This window comes from Corvus kubaryi, unplaced genomic scaffold (genome assembly GCF_017639235.1).
Source record: "Corvus kubaryi isolate FWS band 111438036 unplaced genomic scaffold, C.kubaryi_AGA036_p1.0 137, whole genome shotgun sequence".
NCBI lineage: Eukaryota > Metazoa > Chordata > Aves > Passeriformes > Corvidae > Corvus > Corvus kubaryi.
The window spans coordinates 6,604,114-6,617,346 of NW_024580671.1; the positions used below are offsets into that span (position 1 = coordinate 6,604,114).

The 13,233-nt window shown below is 43.1% G+C and overlaps 1 long non-coding RNA gene across 1 annotated transcript; it reads right to left on the bottom strand.

The window, feature by feature from the left end:
• Positions 1-11,985: 11,985 nt before the first annotated feature.
• Positions 11,986-12,782, bottom strand: LOC121659440. Its single transcript, XR_006014328.1, has 2 exons — positions 12,370-12,782; positions 11,986-12,167 (listed from the first exon to the last, which is right to left on the bottom strand). It is a non-coding gene; the product is annotated as an uncharacterized LOC121659440 (long non-coding RNA).
• Positions 12,783-13,233: the final 451 nt, after the last annotated feature.

Genomic DNA, 13,233 nt, shown 5'->3' on the forward strand with positions numbered 1-13,233 from the left:
TAGGTTGTTTGTTGTTTCTGCATTCAGTCTTTCCTCACTGCATGAGAGCAACTGTGACTCTGATGACAGGCTGTGACACGCAGGGAGATCAGTAGAGTCCTCAGGGATAGCAGGCAACTTTAATCACTAGAGTAGATGAAAATCAGAATGAAAACATGTTGCTGGGAGTAAAAAAAAGATTCAGTTCACGGTGAATACTGGAAGGGAAAGACAGGATGCCTTAGTATCTTTGGCTGTGATGGCTGCTCTGTTCTTTAGCTCTCTCTCTCTTTTCCCAGATGAGTTGGGCTATGAAGGTCAGCTTTCTGTGCTCTCTGAGTAGAAGAGGTACTTACAGCAAGACAAATCTAAGTTTTCTAAAAGTCATTCAGTATCTCTTGACACCTTACTTAATAATTACCTCAGATGACCCAAGGCTGAAGTCACTATCAGCACTGCTACAACAGCTATAATGGCAAACTACTGTCACCTTAACGACTTCATGTATTGCTAAGTTTAATGAAAAATGTGCCACTTCAGTGAGGCCAAAGATACCAGAAAATAGGTTTTGGGAAATAACGGTATTACCTCAGAAATGTCATCTCCTTGGTGGTTGAAGAAATTAATTTCATAAAGGTGTAAAAATCCTCATAAATATTTGACAGCTTTATGTAAATGCAATAAACCAAAAGTGTAGGGAGAAGAAATGAAACTCATTTTGCATATATGATGTATAACAAAATTATAGCGCAGATGAGGACAAAGTGACTTATAAATGTTAAACACATGGTTTAATATCTAATATGGCAACAGTGGCCCTGCTGAGAGAGTATGTGCAGTACTGTGACATTATGGGCATCATGGCTAGGGTCGGTTGTGAACGAGCAGTGTACAACTCTCCTTCCTTGAAATCATGTGTTGGAGTTTGTGGGCTCAGTCAGAAAAAAATCAGAAAATGAGAAATGTTTGTGAATCACATTTGTGACTGTAAGAATTGTAAGTCTAACTCTTGGAAGCTTAACACCAGTAAGAGTCTGTTTACCTCTACTGAAGGCTTTTCTTCCATAAAGGGTTGAAGTTACTGTGCAGAAAGCTTTGGCCCATAGATGCTTTCTGAGAACTGCAGGTATCTTGTATTTGGCCTAACTTGACTTCCAATTGCTGTTCAGCTGAAATTTCAGATTCAAGCTCTTCTCATCCCATTAAGGGTGGAAAGACAGAAATCTGTGAGGTGATCCGCTGAGGACCCCTCAGTACATCCAGACAGAGGGCTGGGTGCTGCCCCCATCCATGGCTGGCTGTCCCTCCCTGTCTCCTCTCCCCCTCTGCCAGACCGCATTCAGTTAAATATGCAGATTGCTGCAAGATCCAGTGTGCTTGTTCACTGCACAGGCACACTGGGGGACCAAAAAAATCCTCTCTTTAAAATCTCATGATGCTAAAGTAGACAACTGATGCTGTTCTTGAACATATGTTAATGTAAGCCACATTGCAAATAGTATATTATAGTATATAATAGTATAGTTATGCCTGCCAGCATCTTCTCTGATGATGAGTTTTATCATCCTGTTGACCCTTGAGCACAGGTTTATTCTGACATATGTAAGACACATGTGCCTGGACCTCCTCCTTCAGCACAGAGCTGCTAAGACAATGTTGCTGGATGTCAATTTAGAGCAGGTTTTACTTTTGCTTGTAGTAGATATCTGTGCGCAGAGAAGCTCCTGGTGCAGATCCTGCCCTTCCTGTTCTACTGATTTCCATGGCAAACTGGGGCCTTTGGCTTGCTTCCCTTCTCTGCTGGCAGCAGGAGGAGGGTGACCCACCGTGGGGGGCCTGGACCACGTTGCAGGAGCTGAGGGGATTGCCAGCACTGCTGCCCCAGCTGTCCACCCTGCCTGTGGCACACGGACAGCTGGACGGGAGCTCTCGCAGGCTGCTGAGGGATCACTGACGGTGAAGCGCTGCTCTCTAAGCCGTGGCAGCTGGGCAGCTGCTGGGAGAGCAGCTCAGGAGGCCATGCCGGGACTGGCACAGACAGCCGGCACCGGCAGCCCGGCAGCTGTGGCTGCCTGTGGGTCACAGCCCTTGTCAACCTTCTCCGAGTATTAGAGCTGACCCCTCAGCATAGGGCACGTTCGGGCTTTTCCATTTGTTTGTCTTCCTTGGTCTTGTGCTATAATCTTTTTCCATCATTTCCACCATTGCAAGCCATTCATAAGAATTAATTTCAGAGCATAAATCAGAGCTAAATGGACTAAAGGAAACTGAAGAAAGAGAGCAAAAATTGATTTGATGCTGTAACACCAGTAGGCATGCCAGATTTTCAGGGAAAGAGCTGAAGACTGTGTTAGATTGACTCATCACTATGTTTGCAACTCTGGGGAAGTTTGCAGCTGGTTGGGTAAGTACCCTGAGCAGAGTAAAAATTGTTGACTAAAGATGAAAATAAATCCATGCCAAAGGCATACGGGCTTGTTCTGTGCTGAAATTTAGACAAAGGCTGTTATGAAGTTGTTTTCTTAATGTCTAGAGCCTGTTTCAGACCATGTTCAAATAGATCTGCAGACTGTGCAAGCTCCAATATACAAGTTTATTTTGATGTATGTGTGAGATTTCTCCAAAATCTGCCCATGGCCAAATGACTAGGGTACCCTTTAGTAAAAGAAGAAGTATGAGGCTGCCCACCCGTCAGCTACAGTGACTCTAGCTCCTAAGTCTCTCTGACTGTGACATTGCTGTAAACACAGCTGCCATCATATTTGGAAATAAAAATCCCATCAGGTCCTGCACAAGGGATGGGGAAATCCGAACCACAGATTCAGGCTAGGCGTAGAATGGATTGAGAGCAGCCCTGAGGAGAAGGACTTGGGGGTGCTAGTTGACGAGAGGCTTAACATGACCCAGCAATGTGCACTCAAAGCCCAGAAAGCCAACCATGTCCTGGGCTGCATCAAAAGGAGTGTGGCCAGCAGGTGGAGGGAGGTGGTTCTCCCCCTCTGCTCTGGTGAGACCTCAACCAGAGTAGTGTGTCCAGCTCTGGGACCCTCAACATAAGGACATGGACCTGATGGTGCAAGTCATGAGGAGGGCCATGAAGAAGATCAGAGGGCTGGAGCACCTCTCCTATGAAGATAGACTAAGAGAGTTGGGGCTGTTCAGCCTGGAGAAGAGAAGGCTCCCGGGGCACCTTATAGCACCATCCAGTACCTAAAGGACCCTTAGAAGAGAGCTGGAGAAGGACTTTTTACAAGGCTGTGTAAGTGATAGGACAAGGGAGAATGACTTCAAACTGAAGGAGCATGGGTTTAGATTGGATACTAGGAAGGAATCCTTTACTGTGTGAGTGGAACAGATTGCCCAGAGAAGCTGTGGATACCTCATCCCTGGAAGCATTCAAGGTTAGGCTGAACAGGACTTTGAGCAACTTGGTTTAGTGGAAGGTGTCCATGCCCATGGGGGGACTGAAACTATATGGTCTTTAAGATCCCTTCCAACCCAAACCATTCTATGATTCTATGATCTCATCAGGAGTCTGAGCCATAGGTTGGACCTCAGGTGCCTTGAGGTGTCCAGACAGCACAGGATGTTCAGGTAGAGCCTCTTCTTCACTAACCCTGGCCTCAGGGACATCATTGTAGAGGACTTTTTAGTCATCTATGCAGGAAGTGAGGAGCCCAGGACTGGGTCAGGGTGGCAGTCCAGCAAACTTCTGGGTTCTTCTGTTTAATTTAATGTGCTTTTTACTTTGGTGTTGTACTAGTGCTGTACTTGTTTACTTTAGTGTTGCATTCAGCGTCAGGCACAGAACTTCCTCTGTGCTGCATAGGTGGCAGGGTAGTAGATCTGGGCACATGTCTGGCCTAAGTGCTCTGCCATCAGCCTCACAGGGCCCTATACACTGGTGAGGGCCACATGGCCCACGTCGGGGCAACAGGCTGGAGTGTTTTGTTCAGCAGGAGACTGAAATGGGTCGGGTGGCTCACGTGTGCGTGGGTGTGCACAGCTCAACACACGTCCTTAACCCAGCCTGTTGGTTGGGTGCGTGGAGCTCCAGCAACAGACTCCAGAATCACCCACCACGTAGGCATACCCACCCCCGTGTCCTTGGGTCACTCTCCTCTGGGTATGCACTCAATCTTTTGCATTGCAAAGATGATGCTGGAGGACATGACATGTGCTCTTGGCATCTCACCTTTTATTTTTTGTATGTATCTTACCTAAACCTGAAAATATGAAATTAGCCCCAGCTAGTCGCTTTCTCAGTCTTTGGAAGACTGTGTTGCAGGAAGCAGTGACACATGAATTGCTTTACTTTCAGGACATTCTACTGATAGAGATTTTTTTCCTAATTGTTCTTCTATTTTTTTTGATTCTTGGATTTTATCCAGCTGCCAACTGACCAGGAAACTGTAAATATACCAGAATTTCATATCAGTAAATAATTGTGTTTATTTATTGTGTTTCCTTACAGTTTGCTCCAGCTTCAACTCTGACCTAAAGCAGAAAGCACAAGAGGAATTGCCTGAAGTGAATATGGGTTTCTAGGTCAAACAGACCTTTGGGGCTGAAATTACAAGTATGCATCTTATTTGTCCCAGCTGTTGAGGTCTATGTTTGTTTTGTAGTGACCACTTGTGTTCTGGTAGTTCCAATTAGGCAAGAAGATACTGCAGCATAAGAAGTCCTGAGGAATTTATAGTCTACTTGTGGCTGAAGTGAAACAAGCTAATGACACAAGCAATAGGAAGGAAGGTGGGAGGAACAGCAGGGATAACAAAAACAGGTTATATAGAGAGATATATGTGGGTAGACTGTGGTTCTGAATCACATGCAGAATGGATACTGCTGAAATCCAAAGAGCTGACACAGCACTGCTCACCCTTGTACACCAAGGTTCTTGTGGACAGCAGGGTCAGACACTGAGGGCATGGACCTGGAAACACAGCCCAGGGGAGTTGCAGGAAGCTGGCAACGAGTCCCTTGCTTGTAATGATGCTGTGAGAGACCTGGAAAGAAAGGAACTCTTCCAGACCAAATTATAGCATAAAGTATTTTGGGAAGACTGGTGATAACATGAAAGGGAAAGGAGGCAGACTACCAAATGACCTTTACTTTTTGACTCACAAGGTTTTTTTTCCTGTTGCTGTGTTTACCAGCTAATGTTATAAAGTCAACATTGCTTTTGATGTGTTCCAAGGTATTATCAATGGTGTGCACACTAATTCATTCAGGTGGGTGTAGGCAATAGTCTAGGAACAATTTTATCTAGGCTATAGTCTATAAAATGGCTGCTGCTGATTCATACTGCTGTTGTTTGCCTTACAGTGTTTTGCCAATATTTGCCTACATAGCACTTGCCTAAAGATGATATCTTAATCAAGAAATTTTGTATCTTGATGTAATCCCTCATGTCCATGGCAATTTTTTTTATTGAAACACTTGCATGTAAGACCCACAGCCAGTCTTGGTCCATCAGGAAGAGCATACAAAAGCACAGCATCAATTCAGAAGAATTTTGTCACGACAAAAATGACATTTAACATGAAATGATGCAGAGAGATGTGCTGTCAAACAAGGAAGAAGCAGAGATAGGTCTTTATACAAACCAGTAGGTTTTTGACTCTCTTGTTTTCAGAAGGTGGACATCACATTTGCTTGTGAGGTTCCTGGAGAAACATTTGCAAGATTTGTGATAACTGCTCTGGCTGGAGAGCTGGTGGGAAGGGGCTGGTACTGGTGGTCCTGAGTTCTCTCTCTCCTTGGCTATGTACCGTTTTGCTCCTTTCTCTTCATTTATCTATCTGAGGGAACCGTGCTTGTGTAATAGCAATCTCTTGTTAAATTCTAAAGCCCACGTATTGCCTTTTCCTCTCTCTGGGCAGAGGGAGAAGTGTGAGGATAGGAGCACACTATGGGCTGTTCAGATTTAGCCTGCTCCAGAGTGTATTTCCCTTCTGGGCTTGAGAGTGGAGAGAAGCTGCCTGTCGCTTTCTAGCAGGTGTATGGAGCATGTTCAAAAGGTGCTTGCATGCTTGACAGATGCTTTCCTTTTCTCATTTGCTTTCATTATTAAAAATAAATAGCAAAATACCAAGGACCAGAGTGCCTGTATACATTTCAAAATTCAAATATACAAATATGATTTCTTCCTACTTTGATGGAAATAAAAAGAAATTATGAGAAATTCATTCATTTTGCACCTTTAAAAATATTTTAGATGTGAATTCGGTTATTACTTTCTCCCTCTTTAATTTTGTGAAGCCTTGAAGTCAGGCCATCAGAATACTCAGTGCAGCAGTTAAAAAAAAGTCAGAACAGGGAATACCATGCCTTTCCATCAATGCTGTGCCACCCCAGCTGCTTAAACTGCAGCTCCAGCTGCAGGCTGAGCCCCATCCCATTGCCATCAAGCGCTGCTTCCTGGGCCCAGATTTCATTTCCATGCTTGACTAAATCCACCCACATGCCAGACTAAGTCCTGCTGTGCCTGACATTTCTGTTCTGAACAGGCTCTGGGATTCAGGAGCTGCCTGGAAAACATACAAGTATGATTCAGCCATGCAGGTCTGCTTCCTTACTGTTTGTGTTAGCAGAAAGGAAAGCCAGAGGGGAGTTCAAAAGGAGACCCACTGAGCTGAAATGACATTTAGAAAGATCAAGCATCACAGCCTTGTAGTTGGACACAGTCAGTCCAAAGCATTTTATTTTTAGGGAATCACACCAGAAACTAAAATGGCTCATTAAGAAAAATATACTAGGAGAGAAATGCAAATCACTGCTCAGATTTTCATGCTGCAAAGAACATGACAGAGCTACTCAGGGGCTACACAGGGTCTACTCCCTGTGTGGCTTTGGACCCCATCTGAAGTGACATAATTTTTTTGCAGACTTCTGCAGAATTGTCAGAACCAGCTGTTACTTGACCACGAGGTCTTTTGGCCACATTCAGCACTTGCAAGATAAATCCAGAACTAAGGACCCAAGTGTCTGGAGAATTCCACAGAAATTACACTGGTGCTGCCTGCCCCTGCAAGGCAGGTATTTTAGAATCACCTGAAGTTAAACCACCAGGTGAACAGAGATGGGGGAAAAGTAGGCTCTTTTTCTTGTTTAAAACTCCAGACTGTTGTACATATTGTGAGGCTAATTGCAAATGCTGCTTCAGTTTCTTGGTTTATTTCTCATAGGGGGAAAAAATCTGATGCAGTTCCTTTCTGTTTCCTATCACATAATTAATGTACCAGATGGGCAGATGAGCAAGCAATTCCTACCCCTTGTTCCACAACCTCAGTCCATATCTCTGAGCAAGTCAGATCACCCATCCAGCTCTTTGTGTGTTTAGCCTGAGATTTTCAAGACACCATTTGGTGTGAGGTAAATTCCCTTCTAGTCTTTGAAATCCTTCCCTAGGGAAAAGGAATGCAAATGTCCTAGGCAGAGACTGTGTGCCATTGTGTTTGTAAGGCTGTGACATAAATCTTGGTTTTCACCAAGCCTTCAGGTGTTTGTGCAAGGCTAGAGCCATCATGATAATCCTTCTTTTCCATGCTCAGTGGGAAAGAAAACCAGGGATTGACAATAAATACTGGAAGAGCAGAGGGGTAAAAAAAGGAGAAGTATACTAAAAGGAGGGAGAAGTAAAAAAAAAAAAATCCAGGACAAGAACAGCAAATAGAAAAAAGGGCTTTGCATGCAGGAAGGAGAGAAAATGAAGCAACAGCACAGTGGGAAAAAAATAAACACAAAAAATCAGAAATACAACTACTAACAGGTGGAATAGAGCAGATGAAGCAAAAGGACAAAAGAATGGTTCATGAGGGAACAGAGAAAAGAGACAGCAAAGGGAACAGTGTGTACTGATAGCTGAGCACTCAGGAAAATTCAAATGATGGTGTTTAAAAAATCCTCCTGTGTTGCTTGGAATTAGGATGCTTTTGGCTCTGCTGGAGGACTGAGAGGGAAAGCCAATCTTCTTTGATCTGCTCCAGTGGTGCAGAATGACTCTAAGGGAATGTATCAATTAAGAAAATATTGAAATTGCTAGTACAGCATTTTACATATCTTAGGTTCCACTGAAAGTAGGTTGCATTGGAAAATAAATGAACCATAATACTGGCATGACAACAATCCACCGAGCTCTTTGTGGAAAAGGGTAGGAAAAGGTATAGTTGTGTATGTTCTGTGGATCTTAATGATGACCACTGTGTTAGAAAATTGCTGTGCTTTTTGTTGCTAGGGCTCACCTCCCACAGTAGCAGTGTAAAACAGTGCTTCATGAATTTGGTAACCTTTCTCCCCATGAAAATATATGCTGAACTCCTACCAGTTAATTTCCTTAAGGCATGAGCAAAAAAACAGATTCCTGGTGAAAAATGTCAAATATCAGACAAGATTGGTCATAGGAGGAAAACTGCAATGTTTAGAGGCTGGTGATGACAGATTTAAAGGCGATGGAGATATAGAAGATTAGTTTATCACAGAATGGCCCAAACTTTCGGGTGTTTAAACTCTCACAGTTTCTCATGCAGTACTGGATCTTCATTCTTGCACAAGGTATCCTGACACCCTGGCTGTGAGTTAAAGTTTTCTATTCCTGATGTACGAATGGGAAAAATAAGGGTTGAAAAATTCCTAATGGTAAACTCATTCCCATGTCTTTGTGCACCTAAAGAAGCTCTTCCCACTCCCTGCTGTTATTTATTTAAACTGAGACATTTCAAAAGGGCTTTCAAACATAGAAACTTCATTTTCATTACCTAAGGCCACATAAAACATGACTGGAGATCATTCACCCGATCCATCAGGTCCATGGCTACTCTATTATCTGGCTTCACCAAAGAAGAAATCATTTAATCTGCTTCCATCTTTGTCCTCTCATGAGTCTGCTGATCCCAGCTTCTGTTGTTCATCTGGGTTATCGGGAGCACCGTGTATAACGCAGAGTATGAGGTCAGTCGGGAGCAGAGAGGAGTGTTAATGCTATGAGTCCTGTACTGACTGCAGCCTGTCATAGCTGTGCTGCTGCCTCCAGCCACATATGCACTCAATTTCCTTTTCCTGGCACTGTATAGAGTGGGAAGATCTTGTCAAATAGCTTGATTAATATTTATCTTTGACAAAGATGAGGAAAGGAGATGTGGATCTGGGTGTTCTTTCTTTTTTAACCATAGCCAAGTAACAATTATAGGTACATCTTTTATGATGTGATTTTTTCCTGAATCAAAAGTGAATAGAAAAAACATCAGGTACAGCAATATGCAGGAGCATATCCAGATTTATTCTGCTGTGGAAATAAAATGGGGAAATAACACTCTCAGCAGCAGTGTGTTATCAGCCTTCAAAATTCCCATGAGGAAATTATGTAAATCTCTATTCTATTTCTAGTCAAAGTCAACAGACTTGTAGGAGAGTCAAACAAGGGTACTTCCAGATGAATCAAACAAGGGTAATATATGAGTAATGTGGAGGAACAGTCTATCTGCCTTCCTGGTTGCAGGTGTTGTACACTGCACTTCCAGAGGCTGTTCAGGGCAATGGAAGGAAGAGCTGCACAGATAACCAGTACAGCTGGGACACAGTTCCAGAAAGCTGGAAAAGAACTGCAGTTAATTTGGGTGTTGAGCTATCATTTCTGTATTTTTAACTATCTGCTTGTTAATGAAATGTCATTTTAATACAGAAATGAAAATAATGTTTTCCTTTTTTTTCCTGAAAAATATTAAAATAAAAGAAGCCGAGGACTATTCAGAGGGACAACTGTGTTAGAGTTTTATACCAATAGGATTTGATAAATCATTAAGTGTATGGGTGTACCCAAACTAGTAGGTTCTGTACAAAGAGAAGGCTCCAGTCAAAACTTCTCTCCAGCCCAGCAGATGATTTGTTAATAGGAGGGGTGTTTTGCATGCCTGGCTGGAAGTTATGAAAGGAACTCATAGGGCACAGGACAGAAACTGTGGAGGGAGGTTTCTCAACAGCCCATTGAGAGCAGTGACCCAACACGGGCTGGAGAAAGATGCAAACAGGTAACAACAATACAGCCAAGGATTAGGATCTTTTGGCCTGTACATTTCCTGTAGGTGAATACAAGAACTGAGCAGCTCTGCTCAGAGTTAGCCACCTGTTTACTCAGCATTGCAGAGGGCAGCCAGCTTTTCATCATTGATTAGATAGCCAAAAATGTGGCCAACACCTAACTGGGTGCTAATGCCATGCTGCCCGGGTGCAGCATAGGACTCCTCCCACAAAAGGGTCACTGCCAGCAGCAATGCCTCATGTTCCTGTGTGAAATGTTCCTCCATTCCTCCCCGTAGTCTCTCTGTTCCAGGCCACAGGTCACTCCATGTGTTCTCAGTGTATGGTGGACATCTCCTTCTGCTTTTCAGATCATTGTCTCAGCAATCTATCTCCCGTGGTTTCTCAGGACTTCCCCTTTCTCAACAATGGTCTGCTCCTCACCCCGCTGTTTTTGCTGGTGAGAAGGTATGAGTGGGGTCACCTTCTCCTTTGAAGATATGGTCCCCAAAACCACTGCCTCCTCATGCCTTCTGCTCAGGAGAAATGAAATCCCCCTCCTGGACCCAAAGCCAAATCTGCAGGGGAAAGAGCTGCTCTGGTCCTACCTGTACCAACCATGCTGCCTGTAGCAAAGAAGCAAGGGGCACCATTATATACCAAAAAAACTTTTTGGTTTGTATTTGTACATTCATCTGGGGGGGGCTTTCATTCCTTTATTGTATTTATAGATCCCCAGGCTTGGGAATATTGCTTTAAATGAGGCAAATGGTAACAGTTGAAGCTAAATCCCAACACCTGCTTTCATAAGCTGTAGCTGTCATCTCTGTTCAGCTGTTTTCCATTTTCCTTCACAACAGGCCTGCCCATTGTAATCAACACACAAATTCTCATTGGCTTCATTGGCCAGATCCAATCTCCCTAGAAAAGCTCAGGGTTAGGAAATCTGCACCACTGACCATAGGGGCATGGACAAAACATGAAAGTTTTTGCATGGTTGTTGGGCATCATTGCACAGTGTTTGCTTCTTCTCTTCTTTTGTTTGACTGCAGGTGGAGGTGTGGCCAACATCTCTTGAAAGAGGGCCATGTGCTCTTTTAATATTTTACTTGAGCCTCTTGTATCCATAGAACAGAATGACCTTTTAACTGTGTCTCTTGTCTAGCTTCATTCTCATGGTCAATGAATCACACCACAAGCTTAGATTGACCGAGTGTGAAAATTATGCCATAAGGTCATCTGTCTCTTTGAAAAAGCAGCTGTTCCATTTTTTCTGTCTAATTGAGTTTGCCCTGCTGAGAAGGACATGAAGTTTCTTTTATATTTCAAAGTGATGAGTTCTTTGCATAATTTCAGTGAATTTGGAGCAGGAGAGGGACTGCTTCTACTTATTGCTACTTCATTCTCAGAGGAAATGTAGGAGGCTGATTTAATTATCGATGAAATATAACTCACACAGGCCACTTAATGGCATTCCTGCACCACCGTGATGTGTGGTGATGAGAGCCCTCTATATTTCACCTATTGCTGTCAGGTTGGCATTAACCTGGACTGCTGCAGAGGCAGTGTTTGCATTCCCCTGGAGTAAAGAGCACCTGTACAAGAGACAATTCTCCCATTCCTCTTTGGCTATATAAATGGCAAAACGGTGCCTCATTATCACATTTCCCTGCAGTAATGTACAAGGGAGAATGGAAGAGAAAGAAATATAAACAGAACAAAAATAAAAACACAACCAAAAAAAAAAGGAAAAACAAAAAAGCCAAGCCCCTCAAAAACCAAAGAGCTGCTAGAAGGCTCTCTCCTTTCCTGCTACTTCTAGCAGGAAATAACCAAAGCTGAATCACAGAAACTTCGTACTGCTCTGCCTATCCTTAAGCAAGCTTGCAGGTGCAAGTGCTGTCGAGGCAAGGCTAAGACTATGACTCAAGCCATTTTGAGATAAGGAAGCAAAACTGCTTCTCCTAGAGTCATAAAAGCAAGACAAGGTCAAATCTATGAAACCTTTATTTAGCTCATTAAATGAAAGCAATACAGACTGTGTAAAACACTTTCTGCAGCTTCTTTACAGAAGTGAAGCTTTTTTCGGATGAAGCTTATCAGCCTCAGTTCCATCCTGATTGTTATGCAAGGTTTCAGCCAGGTTTGCAGACTATAAAGTGACCAGCCTCCTGAATAGAAAAGTACAGGTTTATGCCAATGTGTGCAATAGTATTGTGCTTTCCTAGAAAAAAGCCCTGTTGCTATTCAGAGCAACAATTTCCACAGTCAGTACTGTCACTATTCTGATCAGCACTATGGTTTATCAGTGAGGACATGAGGGAGACCACTGTGGAGCCAGCCTCACTGGGAGAAGGGGAAACAGGTACTTACCAAGGGTCCCTCTAGCCTTAATTCTGCCTCCAGCAGTGTCCACATCCAGAAGTCTAGGAAGAAGCTTAAGCAACTGGATAAATGATCTTTTCCCGGTGATATCACTTGTTTCTTTTTCCTTTCGTTCTCTGAAAAAGACATTGCAAACCATTTAGATCACAATTTCTTAACAGCCACATTTTCTCTATTAGCAACTTCATTTTGAAAATAATTTAGCTCCTGATCCCTCCCTTGCTGCTTATTCCAGCAAATGCACCAGCTTCAGTGAGGAGGCAGTTCAGGGTCCTAGCTACACAGAGACCATCAGAGATGAAGAGTGCCAGATCCTATTAATGGTTTTATGCTGCCATAATAAACCTATACTTTTTTATTATTGCCCTTAGCTTAGATTCTTCATCTGTGCTCAGTTATAATGCAAGTGGAAAGTTGTATCAGGGAAGTGGAATAGGCTAATAACTTCACCCTGGTGCCTTTAGCCACAACATCACTATTGAATTCTCTAGACATTTAATAGACTGAACGTTGCTGGAATCTTTTTTGCTAAAATAATATTAACTTTCTTCCAAGGTCACTGCATTCTTGGGTAGCCAATAAGCTTTGATGATCATTAATAGCTAAAACAAGCCTAAGCTTTAATCAAAGGTGCATTAACTCACATCCTGTTGTTTGGCTCTATGATTGCAAAACTAAAATGACTGAACACAATGTGGCAACATACATGGTTTAGTAAGCACTGCTGCCAACTGTTCTTGGCATAAAATGAGTGGACTCATCTTGAAAATAGGCCTCTGTTCCTTAAAACTGGGGCAGAATTCAAATGCCTGCCTTGCTGACCATTACCCACATCATTACCAGTGTTACTTG